This window comes from Heterocephalus glaber, unplaced genomic scaffold (genome assembly GCF_053883595.1).
Source record: "Heterocephalus glaber isolate CG9 unplaced genomic scaffold, H.glaber_assembly_v1.0 deba00000937, whole genome shotgun sequence".
NCBI lineage: Eukaryota > Metazoa > Chordata > Mammalia > Rodentia > Bathyergidae > Heterocephalus > Heterocephalus glaber.
Genome location: NW_028258173.1, coordinates 7719176 through 7740287, shown reverse-complemented (window position 1 = coordinate 7740287; position 21112 = coordinate 7719176). Strand labels below are relative to the sequence as shown.

At 49.1% G+C, this 21112-nt stretch overlaps 1 long non-coding RNA gene across 3 annotated transcripts in view; it reads right to left on the bottom strand.

The window, feature by feature from the left end:
• LOC106010742 (uncharacterized) overlaps positions 1-21112 on the bottom strand; it is a 178934-nt gene that overhangs the window by 39372 nt on the left and 118450 nt on the right. For all 3 annotated transcript variants that reach the window (XR_015450278.1, XR_002388130.2, XR_015450279.1), the window contains 2 exons: positions 12230-12383; positions 10667-10824 (listed from right to left, as the gene is read on the bottom strand). This is a non-coding gene — a long non-coding RNA (uncharacterized LOC106010742). The remainder of the gene's footprint in view (positions 1-10666; positions 10825-12229; positions 12384-21112) is intronic.

Here is a 21112-nt window from a genome sequence, read left to right as displayed (position 1 = left end):
CTCTCAAATGACCAGTGATGTTGAATATTTTTTCATATGTTTATTTGCTATTTCTACTTCTTTGAGAAATGTCTGTTCATTTCAGATGCCCATTTTTGGATTGAGTCTTTAAATTTTGGAGGTCTGATCTTTTTGAGTTCTTTATAGATTTGAGATAGTAGACCTTTGCCTGAGGAACAGAAGGTGAAGATTTTTTCCCACATTGTGGGTTGTCTCTTCACACTGTTAGTGGTTTCTCTTGCTATGCAGAAGCTTTTTAATAAGAAGAGATCCCACTTGTTGATTGTTTGTGCTAGTTCACGGGCAACTGAGTACACTATTTTATTTCAACCTGAAAGCAATCCTGCAAGACAGGTGTCAATAACATCCTTTTATAGGTGAGCGAACAGGGCTCCAAGCAAATAATTGCCTAACTTGTGCTCTTGCTCAGTGACAGAGCCAGAGCAGAGACCCATGTCCCCTGGCACCTACAGCCTGTCCATACCCACTCCGCTGTGCCTCCCTCCTGGGTTGCTGTCCACCCTGCTGGGAACTCTGGCTAGCTCTCCCTGGCTGGACCCCACCCTGAGGTTGTGTTAGCCAAGGGCATGGGGAGACTTGCCCATAGGACCAAAGATACCACTGTCCCCCGGTGGGACCTAAGAGGAGAAGCAAGGAAAGAGAATGCTGGAATGGAACTTGGCCCTCCTGTCTGCATGACCTAATAGTCCCAAGGGGCACCTGAGGATGACAGTAGGCTCTTTGCAGGATCCGTGTGCCATGGAGAGGCAGTTGCCATGGGCCAGGCCCTCTGCCCGTCCCCTGGGCTCCTAAGCAGTGTCCAGCCTGTCCCCTGTCATTACTATTTATTGTTATTGCTGCATTTTATTAGCCCTTACCCTCTGCTGGGCATTAAAGTAAAATGTTTTCTCCTTCATATCATTACTCAATAGTTTCATGCTAAGGCACAGAGAATCAATGAGGAGGTCAGATCATAGCAACGTGGAGGCCCCTAATGCTGGGAATGGTATAGGAGCCTGGGTTTTATTTGAACTCCACCATCTCAGACAAACCCTGTGCAGTGCCTGCCTGACTTCCAAATCTCCCAAGAGCCCAAGGATGAACCCAGGGCCTTCCCACCAAGCTGTATCACCATCCCTTTTTAAATTTTTTTTTTTTTGAGGCAGAGTCTCACTAAGTCACTAAGTTGCCCAGGCTGGGTTTGAACTTGTGATCCTCCTGCCTCAGCCTCTTAGAGTACTGGGATTACAGGTGTGCACCACACCTGACTTCAAGTGTCCTTTTGGATGGGAGGATGGTCAGAGTCAGGGACTCCCTAGCCTGGGAGGCTGAGGCCAGATACTCTCAGATAGACTTTTCTGCACTCATGAAGGTCTCAAGATCCACACACTCGCCCTGGGGCCTCCCTCTGATTGAGGCCCTGGTGGGCAAGGAGAAGGCCCCTGGGCACCTGTGAGAAGAAGCCTCTGTCCACCCCACCTTCTGTCTTCAGAATCCATTGCTACCTCTCTCGGTCAAAATCCATTTGTCCATGGAGCTTTCTGGCCTCGGACACCAGCTTAAATCCTCCTGTTCAGCAATTCTCATTCTCCTGTCCTCCCCTCCTCCACTTGTGTTTTCCCGTTGGACTCTTGCCTCCCACTTGAGCAGAAGGAGTCCCAGGCAGGCTTTGCCCCTGGGGAGGGAAGGTGGCCTCCTGGCCTCCTGTCCACAGGTATTGCCAGCAGGGTGTACTTTTAACAGGCTCCTCCCTGCCCTACCAAACCCAGAGGGGTGAAATCCTTATGGCTGTTGCTTATTAACAGCACTTGTTGGCATTAGCAGGTGAGAATGTGGTGGTAAAATATAGATTAGAAGGGGAAAAGCCAGGAATCGCAATGCCATTTGTCCTGTTCCGAATGTCATTATGCATTCCATCGTGGCATATTACCGAGATGATTAGTGGCATCAAATGACTTCTGAAAAATGATTATGTGCCATTAAAAGCATTAGTCGGTCTGAAAGCAGCACAAACAAATGGCCATGCAAGGATGAGTCATTAGTGGAGGAGGCTGGGAGATGTGAGGAGGTAGCCGGTGTGCCAGGCAATTAGCACAACCAACAGGTTGGGGGGTAGGGCCTGGGGAGCCCAGACCCTGCCCTGTGACGGGAGCTCTGGGCCCTATAAGGCAAGGGGCCTGTGGGCTCAGTGCTCCTGGGGAAGGCTGGGGGCCTGAGGGTTTTGGCTGCTTTTCTGGTAATATGGCGAGCATGCCAATGTTACAGCTATCCCCAGCATCAGGACAGGTGAATGAAGCTGATCCCCCCGCTGGTTATAGGGCATGAGATTTGGGAAGACAGAGGTGGGCAGGATGCAGACTTAACCCAGGAGGTGTAGGATGTGCGGGTGGGATTCTGCTGCGGAAGACCCTTCGGGGGATTGTTTAATTGACTCCAGAAAAAAAAATTGGCTTGGGAATCACAATGCAATTTACAATGACAAGAACATTGAGAGCAGCTATCATTTGGGAGATTAAGAAACAGTTTTTGAACATATACCAAAAAAATAGTTTTGATGTGACAGCAAAAGAAGGAACTAACAAGTGAAAAGTGTTGTGTTTCCAAGGCTTTTTTTGGTGTTTCCAAGTTTTTAAAGCAGCTGAGCCCCAGTCCTTGAAGTCATAGGTGTGTTCCACACTGGGGTTCACTTCCGGGGCAAAGGCTTGCTTTTGGGAGACACAAGGAAAGAGCAACCTTGGGCACTGTCCTTCATCTTGATGCATTTCCAGGCTCGAACTCTGGGGGCTTCATCTCTGGAGGGGCACCCCAAACCATGCTGTACTCATCCTACCACCCAAAGGCTCTAGAACCCTAAGCATCACCTTCCCTCTGGCTCCTCCCCACCTCTCTTCCTTCCTCCTTTCTTCCATTGATGGGTTGCAGGACTAACTGGGAACTGAACCCAGGGCCTTCACACTGAGCCACATCCCCAGCCTTTTTCATTATTTTGTTTTTATTTTTGAAACAAGGTGTCACAAAGTCACTAAATGGCCCAAGCTGTGATCTATCTCAAAGTCCCCCTGCCTCAGCCTCCCAGCAGACTGGGATTATAAGTGTATGTCATGGCACCTGGCTCCTCTTTCCTTTTTTCTTCTTATCCGTGCATTCACACACTCAGCAGTGAGGGGAGACAGCCTGCTCCCAGTCTGTCCTTCAGATGATTGCCAGGTACGCAGACCTCAAACCAGCATTGAGCAGCCCTGTCCTAGAGCACGTAGACCAATTGGGAGCCACCATAGCAATAAGCTCCATTTCCAGGCACCAGGTTTGATCTCATTCGCCCTCACCTGTGAGGCAGCTATGATGATCTGCATGTTACCAGTGAGAAAGCAGGCTCTCCCGGCAGACCTCTGAAGCCAGGACTCACTGGGTTTCCTATGGCTACAGTGTAATCCACGTAGACCTCCCTTCCCAGGGCACTCAAGGTCCAGCGGCCTAGCCAAGACTCTGCTGACTCAGGCACCGCCTTTCTAGGCTTGCTGGGGCCCCTGCTGACCCTGCTGACCATGCCCTCTGTGGCTAAGCAGAGGCTCCAGTGTGACCCCAGTCTCAGGCATTCCCAGGGTCCTCAGCAGTTCCTGGGGGACCCCCAAGGAAAAGGCAGGACTGGATGTGGTGGAAGCTTGCTTCCTGGTTTGGGACACAGGCTTCACAGACAGATGGGGGCTGAAGCTTGGCTCCATGACTGTGAGCCACAGGCTCTCAGACCACGTGTGAGAAGGTCCTGGAAAGCGGTCAAGGTCGAAAAGCATCAACACTGGGCCCAGCCCTGCCAGGGTTGAGGAGCCCTGGTCTGGCTCACGGAGAAAACTGAGGAAACTGAGACTCACGGAGAGAAGCCAATAGTCCAAGGTCCTGAGGCTGAACACATCAGGGCTGAACACATCAGGAGCCAAATGCCTCTGAAAAGCAGCCTTCAGCCCTCCTGCCTTCCTTTGTTCTCTTCTCTCCCTCCTCTCTTTCACAAAATCTCTGGCTTCTGCCTGCCACTTCAACTTCAATCAGAGCTACAGAGAAGCAGCAAAGCTGAGGCAGCTGAGGCTGGAGGCTGTCAGCACTGACTGATCCCCATCACAAGCCACGTTGTGCTGGGCTCTGAGGCCCCGACAGCCTCATCACGCTGTGGCCACCGCTCCATCCTCGGAGGCACAGCGTCCTCCAGCACCAAAAGGCACCAACTTCCAAGCAGTCATCCTCTCTCTTCCCTCCAGGCCTCACCAGGGACGCCGACCCATTCCGGAGGAGCCCAGACATGTTGTTCTTCATCTTTATCGAACTTGGCTTTGCTGTTCATGTTGCTTTGAGGGGAGAAGGCTGTGACAGCAGCTCGGAAATACTGGCTGAAATTGTTTTTCCCACTCCTTACCTCGTTCCATTAGAAAAACATGAAATCTCTTTCCTCTACTTCTTTTATTTTTTCCATCTCGCTAAGACAGAGAGCGAGGTGATATTTGACAATGACTCTGTTTGTGTCTCGGCTACAACAGGTCATGAATGTTTGTGAGCTTAGTCTGCTGAAGTTCAAGTCCACCTGCTGCAAAACTTTCAAAGCAACCATTTGTATGATCCCTGCTTCCTAAGCTGACTGCTCTTTATCTCCTTCTTGACACTCAAAAAAAAGGATAAGATGCCTGTCTAGAAGTTCTTCAAAATGTCTAACTTCAATCTCTCTTGCTGCAGCTCAGTCTTTTTGAGTTAAACAAATTCCCATCATCTCTGCAGAAACTAATAATGCGCAAGGACATTACAATCAGTCTCTCAGCAACAACTAGCCACAGGCAGCCTTCTACTTCATTTTGGATGTGGATGTTAAGGCCTGCCCAGCACCCAGAGGACTCAGCACACATATTGACATCCTCTCCTTGAGAACCAAAGCCACAGGCACATGGCTGGAATGATCAGCTTCCTGCATGTCTCTGTACAGAACCACCAGCAGTTCCCAAATGCTAGGCCACCTTGGAGTCACCTACTGACAAAGCGTGTGTCCCCTGAAATTCATGAAGAAGCTGTAACTCCACATGTGATGGTCCATTGGGACGTAGTAGGTCTACATGAGGTCACCAGCGTGGAGACCCCAGGCCAGGATCAGTGTCCTTACCAGAAGAGACACCAGAGTACTCACTGTCCCTCTCTCCCCGATGTGAGGACACATAGAGAAGACAGCTGTCTGCAAGCCAGGATGAGAGGCCTCACCAGTCCCCAACCACATTGGCTGCAGAGTACAAAATAAAGACAAAAGGAACCCTCTCCCTAATCTGTCAATACCCTAACTGATTTCCACGGCCCAACAGAATGGTGTCCCCAGGCAGCCTCTGTGAATCCACCAGGGTTGTGCCCGAGGCTGTGTGTGGGGCCTGTGACTGTGCTGTCTGCCTTTTTCCAAGAGAAGGGAATGTCCACGGCCACCACAGAGGTCATCCTGACCAGCACTGCTGCAGGCAGCCAGCTGGGGAGGCTCCACTTCCAGGAGGAGCAGCTGGGGATTGCCAGGGGCTCAGGACCCCTGGCTGACACTGAGCAGTTGCCTTGGGGACGCTGGCAGAGGTAGCTTTTCTGGCTAGCCGAGGTAAACAAGGGAAGGCTGCTGAGGGGAATGAGAAGAGACTCACCAGGCCACAAGAAGCCACCTGCAAAATTGCTCACAAGCAATCTGACTATCTTTAAGAGATGTGTCCTTTCTCCATGAGCCCTAGCAACTAGGTAGCAGGGACAGGATAGAGGGGTGAAGTGGGGGAAGCACTTTATTGCAGCCCCATGCATTAATCTCCATTTAACCCAGGAAATGGGGCTCAAGTCCACCCAAGCCTGTGTAGATGGTTACTGAAAATGCCAAACTTGGGGCTGGCACCGTGAGTGGGGGTGGGGCTACCTGACCGTGTCCTTGAACCACCTACCCCTACTCTACCTAGAATGACCTCCTCAGTCACAGGTCCTGCCTGACAAGGATTCTGGTCAGTTTGCCTGGCTGTCACTTGTCATTTGTACCTGTGGTGACCCACAGTCTAGGTGTTTCTCAGATTGGCAAAGGTTCAAAACCCTTCCCCAACATCCCTGAGAAGTGATGGCATCCTAGGTGGTCCCTGACCCAGAGGGCCTGACATAGGCTCTTGGCTGGATCCCCTTACGCCCCACACCCCAACTGGCCAGGGAAACAAGCAAGCTTTTGCCAAACAAGCCATCAGCTACTTCTTACACATGTAAATTGAAGACCACTTAGAAATGAAAACATTCAGGCCTCCTTCTGCCCGAGGGGCCATGTACAGCCCCAATCTGTAGCCGGATGCTATAGTTTAGATCCAGAATGTTCCCAAAAGTCTCATGCTCAGAGCCGGAGATTTTGCAAGGTGACTGAATCGTGAAGGCACTGCACTCATATATGGATTCATCCATTGATGACCTCAGAGCTGGCTTAATTACTTTCTCATCACTGGGGCACAATACCTGATACCCACAACTTAAAGAAAGAGAGGATTATTTTGGCTCACTGGTTACAGTCCATGGTCGGCTGTTTCCAAGGCAGAAAATGGCGTGGCAGAGGAAAAGCTGTTCACATCATGGTGGCCAGGGTGCAGAGAGAAAAGGGAGAAGCTGGAGAGGAAGAGAGACCCTTCCAAGTCACAGCCCCAGTGACCTGCCTCTTCTGACCAGACCTATCTCCTAACAGCAAGTCAGCTATATCACCCTCCTGTTGTAGTCACCTTCTAAAATCCCTGCCTGTGAGCACATGAGGCCTTTGGGGGAATTTCTCCACCCAAGCTGTTACAATAGTTAAATGTACCATTAGGAGGAGGGGCCCTTTTGGTTGGAGGAGGTGTCTCTGAGGACTGGCCTTTGGAAGATGCACCTCCCTCTCAGGCTTCTCCTCTCTCTGCTTCCTGGCTGCCATGAGGTGCGTAGCTTTCCTCCCCTGTGCCCTTCCACCGTGATGTTCCTGCCTTGGCGTCAGCAGACTATGGACTAAATCCCCTGAACTGTGAGCCAGGTTAAACCTCTCCTCCTGTAAGTACTGGGTGTTGGAGTTTGTGTCCCTGGGATGAGAAAGCTGACTAATACACTGAACAAAATCTTGGCCCACCCCTCAGCTGTCCCAGTGTCCTAGCAGTCAGGTCTCACAGCCCCCTCTCATCTCCCAAGGCTAGGCCTGAGAATAGAGGAAGAAAATAGCATCTCCACACAAGCCCAGGTCAGGACAGGGGCCCTCAGCCTAAGCCCTGCAGAGCTGAGTGACAAGCCAAGGCGAGGCTGTGAAATGGGAGCTGAAGGAACTAAGAAAATCTTTCACCTCTCCTGTTAGTTTGCCAGGAAGTAGTATTTTGAATATCAAAGCTGAATATTAGCTCATTTTCCTCTCTGCCTTCCCCTGTGGCCACCTCAATCCTTTGCCCCCAGGCTGGTTTTACCCCTAAAGAGACCCCAGTGTTGGCTTGGGCTGCTGTGTGTGTGGCTCCACAGCCATGGAGCAAGTCACATTAACACTCTGCCAGCTCGCTGCTTGTTCTTGGTCTGTGTCAGGGAGAGTGAGCTGGGGACAGTTGCTGGACAAGGTATGAGGTGCAGGAGTCCGTGTCAGTGCTGTGCTGCTGTTTCACCATTCGGATGTTTGTGATTGGTACCCAGTACACACCATGGCCCTCCTGTGAGCAGAGCACATCCATTCTGAGTGTGTTCCAGAATCCCCCTGTGTCTTATTCACTTTTCTCATCACAGAGACAAAATACCCTACACCCATATCTTAAAGGAGGAGAGGTTTATTTTGACTCACAGTTTTTAGAACATTAACTCTATAGCTGGCTGGCTCAAGGGTAAAAAGGTCTTGTCATGGAGGAAAGCTACCGTGCATCATAGTGACAAGGAAGCAGGGAGAGAAGAGTGAGCCATGGATGGAGACAGATACTTCCGGGTCACGCCCCAGTGACACACCTCTTCCACCCAGGCCCCACCACCAGACAGCACATTCAGCTACTGAGCTCATTAGTGGATGAATCCTCTGATAAATACCCTGGAACAATCGGCTCCTAAATGCCCTGATTCTGGGCTCAGGACTATTTTGGGAGACAGTCTAATCTAAACCACATCACCTGATCAGTGGATCAGCTTGAAGCTAACCAGGCGGCTGCCTGGCTGATGGATGGTCCAGGGACCAGCTCAGGGCCGCAGCACAGCGGATGCTGAGTGGAGAACAGATGTTCACATCCATCTGATTCTCTTCCTGGAGGGTCCAAGACTGCACCCCTCCTGATGCAGACAAATGGGCCATGTCCACACCACCGAACTCTCACCACACCGAAATGCCCACATGGGCCGCTTTTCCCCAAGACAATTGCATTTTGGGCTGGATGTGCCTGGTGACATCTGCAGAGGGCCTCGGAGTACATATAGGAGACCGTGGCAACCCTGCCCCTCTCTGTGCTGGTCCAGCCACACCAGCCTTAGAGACCGAATCCTGCCTGTTGTCTTTGTCCCTGTACTCGATCAACTGTGACACCTCTGTTGGCTGCTCCTACCAATGACCAGGGCTAAATGCCACTGCCATAATGACCACCCCCAATCAACACCACCATCCTGCAGCAGACACAGTTCCATCCAGGAAGCATCTCGGGGCCCAGGTGCTTGAGTGATGCTTCACAAGCACTGCTGAGAGACTCCTGTGGGATCTCTTGGGTATGTGGTGTTATTCCCATTTTATAGATAAGAAAACCAAGGCCCTGACAGGAAAAATGGATCAAGGTCACACCACTAGGAGACTGGACTGTGGTACTACATTTTGGTCTGCTTAGCAAACTTCCTCATCTTCCAGAGTGTTGAAGGATAACTTTAAATATACATATATATATATATATATATATATATATATATATATATATATATATATAAAGACCTTGACCCTCATACTTTAACACATGCTAAAGATTTTGACTTTTTTTTTGGTATCGGGGATTGAACTCGGGTCCTTGCGCTTGCACAGCAGGCGGTGAAAGCACTGAGCTAAATCCCCAGCCCTATTTGACTTATTATTAATGAGGCAACCAAATGTAACAACCAATCCAAAGAAGTCTGGAAAGCATAAATTTGTATGGGGTAAAGGAAAGTAGAAATGAATCTACAAATACACCCAAAAAGCCTTTTTCCTCAGGGAAGAGTGGAGTCAATGCAGGCACTGGATAGGATTTATTTGCATGTCTATAGACAAGAGTTATTTTACATTGTTATCAGGTATGTGCAACTTACAGAGTCATAAAATAGCCCAGAGGCACTAAATGGCTAGAATGAAGGGCTGTAAAGGCATGCTCTAAACAGCCCTGTTTGCCATTGGCAACTCCAAAGATCTCTTTTGCTTATTCCAAACTTTCACACAGAGTGCTGGTCTGAGGCCACCCTGTGAGGATGTGTTAGAAACTTAATCCCCAGATTCATATGTTGATTAAGGAGTGGTAATGGGGGCTCCACCCTCATGAATGGATTAATGCCCTTATCACCCAGAGTGGTGTCATGGCTTATATCTAGATGTCCCCCTAAACCCCATGTGGTCATAGGTGGGGAGTTTCAAAGGTGGCTGGATTAGGGTGTGTGAATGTGGATTAAGGGTGTGGTACTAGGATTAAGGATGTGGATAATGGAAGCCCTACTCTGGATATGGGTGGCATCAACCAATAGGCTTGCAGCCTGGATAGAATATAAAAAGAGGAAAGAGGCTTGCTGCTGCTACTTGCTGCTTCTCTGTCTCCTTACTGCTTGCCATGGACTGTTTCTCCTCTGCGACGCCTCTCTGCTATGCCGCCCTGCCTTGGAGTCAGCTGACTATGTACTGAAACCTCTACAGCTGTGAGCTAAATAATCCTTTCCTCCTTTAACTTTGGGTGTCAGGTATTTTATCTTAGCAACAAGAAAAATAACTAAGACAAGTGGGTCAGTTATCATGAAAGCAGGTTATTATAAAGTAAGCCAGACCCTCACTTTGCTTTGTTCTTTCAGGTACTCCCTCACCCTTGTCCTCTGATACCTTCTGCCATGTGATAGCACAACAAGAAATCCCTGCCAGATGCCACTGCCTTGATATTGGACCTCACCTCCAGAACTGTGAGAAATGAATTTATTTTCTTTATAAATTACTTAGTCTGTGGTATTCTGCAATAGCAGCAGAAATGAGAGAAGGGGCAAGAAATTGAGTGTGGTGGTACACACCTGTAATCCTAGCTACACAAAAGGCTGAGGTGGGAAGGCTTCATGTTCAAGGCCAGCCTGAGAACTTAGTGAAGCCCCAGCTTCAAATAAAATTTTAAGGGCTGAGGATGTGGTTCAGTGGTACAGCACTTGCCTAGCGTGTGTGCATCCCTGGATTCAAACCCCAGCACTGAGAAAGATAGACAGACAGACTGACACACAGAGCAAGTACTTAAATAAGGTCTAAATGATCTCAGTGTCCTTAGTGGTTAATATCAAGTGTGGGCATCAGAATTTTCCCTGGCAATTGACTCATGGGCTAAGGGAGAGAAACAATGGTCTCAGCAGTACAGTCAGTATGTGGAAGAGAAGGGACATAGATCCCGACATGACTGAGCAGACACACATGTCAGGCACTACTTCACATACTTCGAATGCATTAATTCTTTTAATCCTTGGAGCTGACCTGTGAAGAAGAGTTTGTTGCCATTCAATCCAGGAGACAAGGAAGCTACGGAACATGCCCAAAGTCACATTGGTAATAAGAAGCAAAGCCAGATGCAAACACAGGCAGATTCTAGAGTCTTCACTTGAAGCACTGTGGTATCCCACTTTGCAAGTAACCTGGAAAGAGAAGCAGAGGTAAATGATGATGGCGATGACTAACAGCAAGATTGCAGATGGTGAAGTTCTAGCTTCTACAGTTCTGAGCCCCAGAGGCTCTAGAAGATTCTTTCACCTTTGAATTTCTCAAGCAACCCCAGCACCCTTACCAGTTACAAAAGTCAGTGGCCTCACAGCCTTTTATTTCCTTTTCTCTTTCTTTTTTTTTTTTTTTTTTTTTTTTTGCTTAAGCTCATTAAGTTGGACCTTTTTTTAATAAATAATCTTGACTTCTAAAGTTAATAAGTGACAGAATTGAGTATCAAATCCTCATTTGCCTCAAATGGATAGCTGTGTCCCTCACCATGATGACACCTACCCTGCTGGGTGATTGGTGGGGATTAGCTGTATTGATCCAGGCAAAGCTCCGAAATGAATGCTCAACACTAATGTGTACAAGTTAGTATTATTATCAACTCCATTTTACAAATGGATAAACTAGGATGAAATGTTACAGGCCTTTGCAAAGGTCACTGACCTGCTATTATGTACTAGCAAATGGCAGGGTCAGCAATTGAACCAATGCAATGACAAGAGCTGTGGGCTTCACCTTGACCTTGGGAGGATCCTTGAGAAGTCATCTGTACCCTCCACTCATCCAGAGGTAAATGTCTGGTGGACCTTGGGTAAGAGCTTGAAAAGCTAGAGCAGCCTCTTTCTCAGCTTATGTTGAGCTGAGAGAAGCAGAGGCAGGTAGGGTCTTCCAGCACTCAGCTCAGATGTCAGGTGCTGGGAATATCGGCTCCTCTTTATCTGAGGTCTTGTGCAAATGGACCTGTTCCCATCAGCTTCCCGCTACAGGCCCACCCTACTGGCCCACTAATGCCACCACTGTGTGCACTGTGTGCAAGCAGAAATCCAGTTAATGCATCCAAAGAAGAAAAATCACAATGTCAGATCTGCAGAGATGGTTCAATTGAAGGAATATTGATTGTCACAGAGAATCTTCTCACTTTTTTCACGTACTAAGGCTGCTCCCCTAGGTGCATATAAATTCATCAAATATTGTCAGAGCACATATTCATGCTTGTTCCTGGCATTGTTGGGACTGCTTGGGCTTTAGTCCTGCTCATGGTACCTGTCCCAATTGGAGTAATGGCAGGGATGTGGATGAAGAAAGGATTTTGCCAAGACATTGCATCTTGGCACTTTCCTCAAGATGAGGCATGTTCCCATACTGCCATCTGAACTAGACTTCAATGCTACCATGTGTGGGACCCAAGGAGGATATAGTTATGCCCATTTTCCAGATGGAATGGGCAAGGTTAAGCAACTCCTCCGTGATCACACTGAGTGCATGTTAGAATTTGAACCTTGGTTTTCTAACACCAAATCCAGGACCAATTCCACCCCACCGTACTTTTACCCATAAATGGTGACTCTGTTCCCATCAGGACTGGACATGGGTGGGATCCTCTTGGCTCTGGTTCACTCAGTTGGTACTATGGATTGTGCAATGACTGTTGGTCCAAGCCTGGGCAGAGATTCGAGAAAATCCATCTCCCAATGCACAGATTAGCCTGAAGACATAGAAGACTGACTTTTAGAGTCTGACACTTGGAATTGACAGGATGCTGGAATGGAAATTGTCACCTCTGACCCCCAAAACGGTTTACTGAGCTGACACTAGCCCAAAGTAGAGGTTGAACAACCCTGAGAAAGTTACATGAAACCTCCTGAGGTCATCTTAGCCCATTGTGACCCATATTTTGGAAAAACTGACCAAGAAAAGGGGTTGGGTGGCCAAGCCCTGGGACACCCTTGCATAGAAAGTACCAAGACACCATGTGGGAAATCATGACCCCAGAGGATTTAGACCAGCATTTCCTAAGTGTATCCCAAGAAACAGAAGCTCTGCAGGCCTGAAGAGGTATTGTCACTTTGGGGTAAAATAAAACAGGTTGTTTTGGTCTAGAGCATCTCAGAGCCTTTATCATCTTGACAATAATCGTAACAGCTGTGTCAGCTGCAACCCAAGGCAACCTGCACTATTCATGTCTTAGCTCATTTCAGCCTTGTGACTCTATGGAGCAGGTACTGCTGTTATCCCACTTTACAGCTGAGTAAACCAAGGCACAGGGAGAGTAAGTGTCTTAGTTACTTTTTTAATTGCTGAGACAAAATGCCTGACACCAAAAGGCAGAGTAGAAAAGGTTTATTTTGGTTCACAGTGGTAGAGGTTTCAGTCCATAGTTAGATGACTCCAAGACAGTATGGCATGGCAGAGGGGCATTGCAGAGGAGAAACCATTCATAGCAGGCAGAAGGCAGCAAGACAGCAAGCAGTTGGTCGGGGATTTACCTCAGTGGTTCTGCTGCCTGCTTTGCAAGCCCAAGGTCCCAAGTTTGATCCCTGGTACCAAAAAAGAAAGAAAGAAAGAAAGAAAACAAGCAGCAAGTAATGAAAGCAACCCTCTTTCTGTCTCTTATATTCTATCTAGGCTACACATCCTTAGAGGGGTAGCACTCACATCCAGGGTGGGCTTCCCCATTATCCACACCCAGAAGATGCCAAACAAATCAGTGGACTAATTTAGTAATCACACACTCTTGATGCCAGCATCACACACTCTAGATTCGGCTGCCTCTGAAAAGCCCCACCTATGGCCTCATAAAGCTTTAGGGGGACATCTAGACACATGCCATAACAGTAAGGGACCTGCCCCGAGTCAAACATTGTTAAGTGATGGAAAGAGATGAGAACAGTATATCCAGTCCTGGCCTCTTCACAGGACTCTAAGAGACAGATGTACAATGTAGTATTTCCCAAACTTCAGCTCTTATCTGCCCTGCCCATTTTCTCCCAGAGAATCTCCTAGGACTGGGAATCTATGAAATATCTGAGAACTGGCTCAATTAATTCTCCTGATTGGCTGGCTTTGGAGCTCCTGCCACTGCACACTTGGACACAAAAGCAAGTTGACATAGTGTCTGAGATGCTGCTCTTTCTTGTTCCCCAAGGAAGCTCCTAGGCTGAGGCTGGCCTGAATCCAGAGGTGGAAAGTCCTGGGGAATCCAGACATGCTAGGTCCAGCACCCTCACCTCTCAGCTCTCCTCCCCGGGCCACCTTGAAGCAGGTAGCTGAGAAAAGCAGAATGGACGCCACTGTCTTTCTCCTCACCAATGCCCCTGGCTGAACCCCAATTCTGAGGCATCCCGGCCAGAAGCAGAAAGAAACTCTCCATGGATTGGGCTCAGCCCAGAGGAATAAAGATGCCAATCACACTGGGCAGCTGGCCCTCTCCACATCCTGGGGCTCAGCTCCACTTACTTGCCATTTCTGCCTTGATCAGATGTTTTGGCTGGAGCCCTCAGCAGGTGCACAATGTGGGATTTCATTCCCAGGGGCCTTGGCCAAGGGCCCATTTCCTCAGTGGGAGAGGGGACATGGCCTCAGTAGGAGAATATCAATAGGAACCCATGGTGGGAAGACATAGTTGGCTAGAGCTGCTGATAGGGTAATTAATTCTACTTAAGTGAAATGTTACTAATAATTAAATGTACTAATTAAGAAAAATTGGATCAGCTGTTGTTGGTGTTGTAGAGCCAGGAGCTCCACCGACACATTTCTTGGGCAGCTTCCTGCTGTGAGTGGATGGGACTAAACATAATGAACATTGTCCCTTTGGGGCCCAAGTGAAGCTGGAAGAGTGAGGAGCTGGAGAAGCCCCCAACATGGGAGGAAGCTGCAAGCTTGGGGTGCCTGTAAAGTGACAGGTCCAAGAGGCTGGAGGAAGACACAAGGGTGCCACATTTCAGATCAGAAGGATCTAGAACCTGGCCCCACTAAACCCAAGTCATACACAGTCCAGGAAGGCTGTGCCACAAGGGGGCAGCTGAGGGTGGCTCTGGGAGTGGCAGTGAGATGCTAAAGTGACTCTGGTGGCCAAATCCAGTGATGGCAAAGAGACAGGGACAGAGGCCAGATCGGGGATGGGACAGAGACAGTACATGTGTTCCAAAGAGAGTTCTCCAGTGCTCAGTGGAGCAGGTGAGCAGGCAGCACAGAGTCACAGGAGCCAGAGCTAAAGACAGATGCACCCGCTCAGGCAGGGCTCCTCGGCGTGGCACCAGTGACATTTGGAGTGAGACAGTCCTTTGTTGTGAGGATGTCCCCTGCCTTATAGAATGCTTAGCAGCATTCCTGGTCCCTACACGTGAGACACAAGGACTGCCCCCCATCCCACCAATCGAAAAGGTCCCCAGGGGCTGTGGGCATAGCCCAGTGGTAGATCCCATGCTTCCTTAGCATGCACAAGGCCCTAAGTTCAATCCCTGCTGAGCCCAAAAGAAAAAAGTCTTACCAGACATTGTTAAATGTCCCCTGGGGCCAACATCACCCTTGGCTGAGGACTGCCAAGCAAATTAAAAACAAAACCTCAGCATGCGAACACATCCTCCTCCCCCATAGGGCCCAGCTCCTGGCCGGCTGCCCCCACCTCACGTTCCTCCCTAGGTCCTGCATCTCCAGCTGGACAATGACCTAAGGGACAGAGTGCAGGGAGGTTTTAGGGGGCAGGGTTCGAAGCAGCAGACATCTACGAGCAAGCCACTGGCCCCTCTAACGGCAAAAGGTCAAGGAGACCTCAGACAGGGTGGACAGCCAGCCCACCTGAGCTGGGCTGGTGCCCAGGCCTAGCCTGACTGCCATGGGCAGCCCCTCCAACCTGGTCCAGCATCTATTCCAAGCTCGGTTTCCTACCCTTCCAAGGTCCCTTCCATAGGCAATGTGTGGCCTGTCCACAGCATGGAATCAGGATTCCTCCCAAGTATGGTGGGGGGAAGAAGATAGACTCAAAAATATTGTGTGATTTTATCATGTGCTGTGTCCACAGTACAGAGATCTTGGGAGTCAGATGCAAGGAGAGGGGAAGAGGATAAAGTGTCCCCTTAATGAGTCCAAAGTTTGCCTCTGGGGAACTGAAAATGCTTTGAAACCAGCTAGAGGTGATGAAGGTACTAAATGCTTCTGGATTGTATATGTTCAAGTGGTTACTTTCGTGTTTTTGAAACTTTTACCTCAATCTTTTTTTCAGAACTGAGGGCCTTCATGCTGAGCTACATCCCCAGTTCCCTCTTTTTTTTTTTAATTTTGAGGTAAGGTCTCACTAAGTTGCTAAATTTCCCAGCCTGCACTCAAACTTTCAATCCTCCTGCCTCAGCCTCTCTATTTTGTAAAAGTAAAGGTCCTTCTAGCTCTAAGCTTCAGTGCTTGCTTATGATCCAGGCAGAATGGGAACCAAGGCAAAAAGGAAAATGGGTTTACTCTCCTCAGGGACAGACCCAAATAAATTAGAAAACAGAAGGCGCCAGTTCCCACTCTGCCCATTGAGCGAATACCACAGGAACAAGCTGTATGAGCTACAAAACTCTCTATAGATGTAAGGCACATTATTACCAAGGCACTCTCTGTGACCTTGTTGGTATTCTTCTGAACACAGCCTGGGCAGGGCTGGACACGAAGGAGCGAGTGAGCCGCATTAATGTGTGCGCATTAAGGGCAAGAGCACAGAGGTCTTCAATACAGTGGCCCAGAGCAGCTATTATTATTAGAATGATATCAATTAATAATGAAGCTGTGATTCCTTGCTTCCTGGGTACGGGAGGCTGCATAATGTACCTGCATGCATTTGCACAGTTAATCCTCTCTGCAACCCTGAGTAGAACCATTTTACAGATGAGCAATGGCAAACCAAAAGGTTTAATAATGTGCTGTGCTAGTGATCTACCGCTGGGTAACAAATCATCCCCACACTTAGCAGCTGAAAGCAGGCAGATGTGCTCTCACGCGTCTGGGGGTCAGGAGTCATGGGTATAACTCAGCAGGGTCCTTGTCACAGGGTCTCTCACAGGCTGCAGCACAGGGCTGGGGTCTCGTCTGGCGGTTCAGCTGGCGAAAGATCCACGTCCAAGTGCAGGTGGCTGTCCGCAGGATTGGGCTCCTTGGTGAGTATGAGACTGAGGGTTTCAGTTCTGGGCATTTGGGCCTCTCTAACATGGCACCCCACTTGCTTCATCACAATCTGCTGGCTGAAAAAACACTAGAATCTGCTAACAAGATAGACACTGTGATGCACAGTGGCCTGGGCACAAAGTGGCATCTCATCACCACGCTGCCTCCTCTTGGTTAGAAGCAAATCACCACGCTAGCCCACGCCCGAGAGGAGGGTTGCACCAGCACATGGACCCCAGGAGGTGGCCTTCAAGGAGGAGTCATCTCCAAGTCTGTCCACTGTGCTTTCCAGAGGTTGGCAACAACCAAAGTGCTGAGCTGCCTGCACCTCAAAGATTTTGAAGGGGCCCAAGCTCACTCCATCACAGTGCTCTTTCCAGGTGCTTCTGGGGTAGGCAGGGAAGGGGGATGCAAGGAAAGAGAGAAAGAAAGCGAGAGACCTTTCTGTAGAACAAAGGATGCACTGAGCTCTTCCTGACCAGGCCACACTCATGGGGCTGGTCCTCCAGGACCCAGCCAGGAGCTCGAGCTGCCCCTACTGTAATGGTGTCCTCATTAGAGGGTGTGTGCTGCTGTATTTTAATTGCCTGGCAGAGCCCTGAGCACCTTGAGAGGAGACTTTGCACATCCTCCTCATCATGACTATTAATAGTCTGGGAACATGGTGGACTCCTCAGCCCAGGCTGGCAGCCCCCGCCCCTTGCCCTTCTTTCCCCCAGCCCCACATCCTGCTGCGACTGGGGGCAGCAGCTGGCCACCCTCTGCGACTGGCACAGTGCACACCAGGGAGACCTGGAACCTCTGAGCCCCTAGCAGATGGGCTTGAAGGACTCAGTCTATCTCCCTGCACCACACCTGCTTGGGCAGGGGCCTCATCGCTTAGCTGTGTCTTCCCAGCAACCAGCGCGGTGCCCAGCAGGGGCCTCAGCAGCACCACTGGCCACCCATAGGGGCCCTCCATGAGAATGTGATGGGACACACATGAGGCCAAACTGGAGCAGGGAAAATTGGTCTCCACCAACTTCTCATTTCCCATCTATCTGGGTGAGTGAGTAGTGTTCAAGGATTCCATACAGGAATAAGACCAAGGAAGAGGTGAGGGTCCCTTGGAGCAGCAGGTCTTGCGTTTGTGTGTACCTGCTGAGTGCCCAAGATGTGGCCATACAGTAAGTGGCCTCTTCCCTCTGCCACTTCAGGTGGGGGCTTCCATGCCTCAGTGTACCTTTAACTTAGTGGTGGGTCACAAGGGAATACCCGCCCTCTATCCCCGCTCCAGTCTTTTCTCTAGGGATTGACAGTCCTGGAGACCTACAGGACTTAGGCTACCCACTTCTAGCCCAAGAGGAGCCTCACTTGCTCTCCAAAATCCTTTTCACATAACTTCCCCATTTTTTGGCTGGGGATCAAACACAGCACCTTGTGCCTCACCACGGAGCCACATCTCCAGCCCTGTACACAAACTTTGAACGGTCCCAGCATACATTTCTCTCCTGTGGATCATCATTGAGTCCCAAGTGAATTCTCTGACTTCCTGCTCACTAAAACGGAGATGACAATAGATATAATAGCAGGCAGGGCTCCTTCCACTACATCCATATTTACAATGGTCCCCACCTAGGGACTTGCATAAGCATCTGGCCTAACACTGCGTATACAGCAGGCTGACAGCTTCTGCCAAAGCAGTGATGTAGAGGCCAATGTTGCTCATAGCCTCCCTGGATTGAACAGGCTGGTAGCTGCATCATTCTTATCTGCAAGTCTGGATTACATCGTGGAGGGTGTGTGATCCAAAGGCCATGGAGATACCTTGGCTCTGCCAACAGGAAAGTAAATGGATCTCAGCCCTGAGAAGTCTTGGCCAAGCAAGGCCAAAATCAGTCTGCCCACCCCCTGTCTTTCCTTCCTACTTGTTCCTTCCCTGGCCTGCAACCCCAGCCTGCCTCCTCCTGCCTTCCCAGGCCTGGCTTTCTTGTGCTGGGAGCAAAGAAAGCTTACTGAATTTTTGCAAGTACTTTGCATGGCGTCTGATTTACAATTCATAACCTGGATTATACTGCGAGTTCAGCCTTCCGGGGTCGGTGTAATTTAGATCTCGGAAATATTTGCCATGCTTTCAATTCCCCTGACATCTGAGGGATTGGAAATGGATTCCACCCCTGGAGGTTCACTGTTTGGAGAGGGCTATGGAGGGGTACAGGGGATGACAATGGCTCAAAAAGCAGGGTGAGGAGGCAGGCCCAGCAAGACAACCAGGGATAGGAAAAGAGCAAGTGAAGCTGCATCAGGAGAGAATGATAATATGCCTGAGAGAGGGAGCAGGGAAAGCAATGACCGGGGCTTCTTTCACCAGACACATTGCTGTCCAAGAGTGTCACCAAGGGTCAGGGGACATCACACCAGCATCGCTGTATGGGGGAATGGCTTAATTGTGTGGAGCTGCTTAGGGCTGGGTGGAAAAACCCCATCTTCTCCTTCTCCCTCTGCCTTTCCAAACGAGGGACAAATCTCCCAGGTTCCTTTTTTTAAGTTTTACTGAGATATTATTCACTTATGGTACAATTTGCCATTTAAAGTGTGTGATACAATGGCTTTCAATATATCCAGACTGGTGTACCTATCACCGCAATCCATTTTTGAAAATTTCCATTTTCCCAAAAAGAACTCTGCCCCCTCCCTGCCAAGCTGTCACCCCTGGTTTCATTTCTTGGGGTTGCTGTAACAAATTACCGCACACTCAGCCTTAACATAATAGAAAGTGATTCGCTCATAGTTTTGGGGCCAGGGGCTGAACTCCAGGCATTGACAGGGCCGCACTCTCCAGAGGCTCTCAGAGAGGATCCTTCCTGCCTCTTCCTACTTCTGGTGACTGGACATTCCTGGGCTAGTGGCCACATCACTCCAGTCTCTGCCTCCATCTCTACCCGAAGTCTCCCTATGTGCCTGGGTGTCAACTCTCTACCTCTCTCACGCAACGACACCCTACCTCAGGTCTAGTATGAGCTCCTCCTGAAGTCCTTAAGTTAAAGGATCTTCAAAGATAAAAAATCAGGTCACTTTCACAGGTTCTAAGGGTTATAACATGGATGTTTCTTTTCGGACGAGGCCACCAGTGGTCCTACTCTACTCCTCCAATATCCCCACCGATCTATTTTTGTCTCTATAAATTTGCCTATGCTGGACATTTCATATAAGCAGAATCATGGCCTTTTGAGACTGATCTTTTATTTCACTTAACAGAATGTTTTCATGTCTATTCACATTGTAGCCCATATCAGTAATTCATCTGTTAATTGTTGAATGATATCCCATGGCATGGACATATGACACCTTAGCATCCATTCATTGTTTGATAGACATATGGATTGTTTCTAATTTTTGCTATTCTGCATAGTGCTGCCATGAAAACTGATGTATAGCCTCTGCTATGGTTTAGATCTAAATGTCCCCCCAAAGTCTCATGTATTCAGAGGTGGGACTTGTGGAAAGTGATTGCATCCTAGGGGTGCTATACTCATTCATGGGTTAAGCCATTGATTAGTTTACAGCTCAATGTGCTGTTGGGAGGTATGGCCTGGTTGGAGAAGGTGAGTCGCTGGGGAGCTGCCTTTGGAGGGTGTATCCTTCTCTCCGGTTCTTCCTGGTTTCTCTACTTCCTGGCTGCCATATTGGGCACCCTTTCTCTGCCAGGCCCTTCCTCCATGATGTTTCTGCCTTAAGCCTGCTAACCATGGACTACGCACTCTGAAAGTGTGAACTGAAATAAACCTCTCCTCCTTTAAGTTGCAGGTGTTGGGTATTTTGTCCCAGTGATGAGAAAGTGATTAAAACAACCCCTAACTACTTCCTACCATTAGTAAAAATAGTGACTATTTCACATATGCTTTTCCCAAATCCCAAAGGCGTGGTGAGTACAGCAGGCAGCTTCCAAAACTACCTCCACTGACCTCCACCTTCTGGCCGGTATTCATGTTCTGTGTGTGGGCGCGACCTGCAGACTGATTTCTAATGCTGGAATACGGGGAAGTGAAGGGATGTCACTCCCAAGATTAGGCCATAGCACTGACCTCTGGCTGCTCTCACTCTCATATTTGATTGCTGCTCACCAAGCTTCCTTGCGGAGAAGACTGTGGCAAAGAATTGAAGGCAGCCCCTGGCCAACAGTCCCCTGGGACTGAGGCCCATTGAACTTTGGAGATGAGTCTTCCCCCAGCCAAGACTGCCAACTGGACTGCAGTCCATGCCAACTGCTTGATTGCAGCCTGGTGAAGCTCCCTGAACCAGAGGACCCAAGCTCTT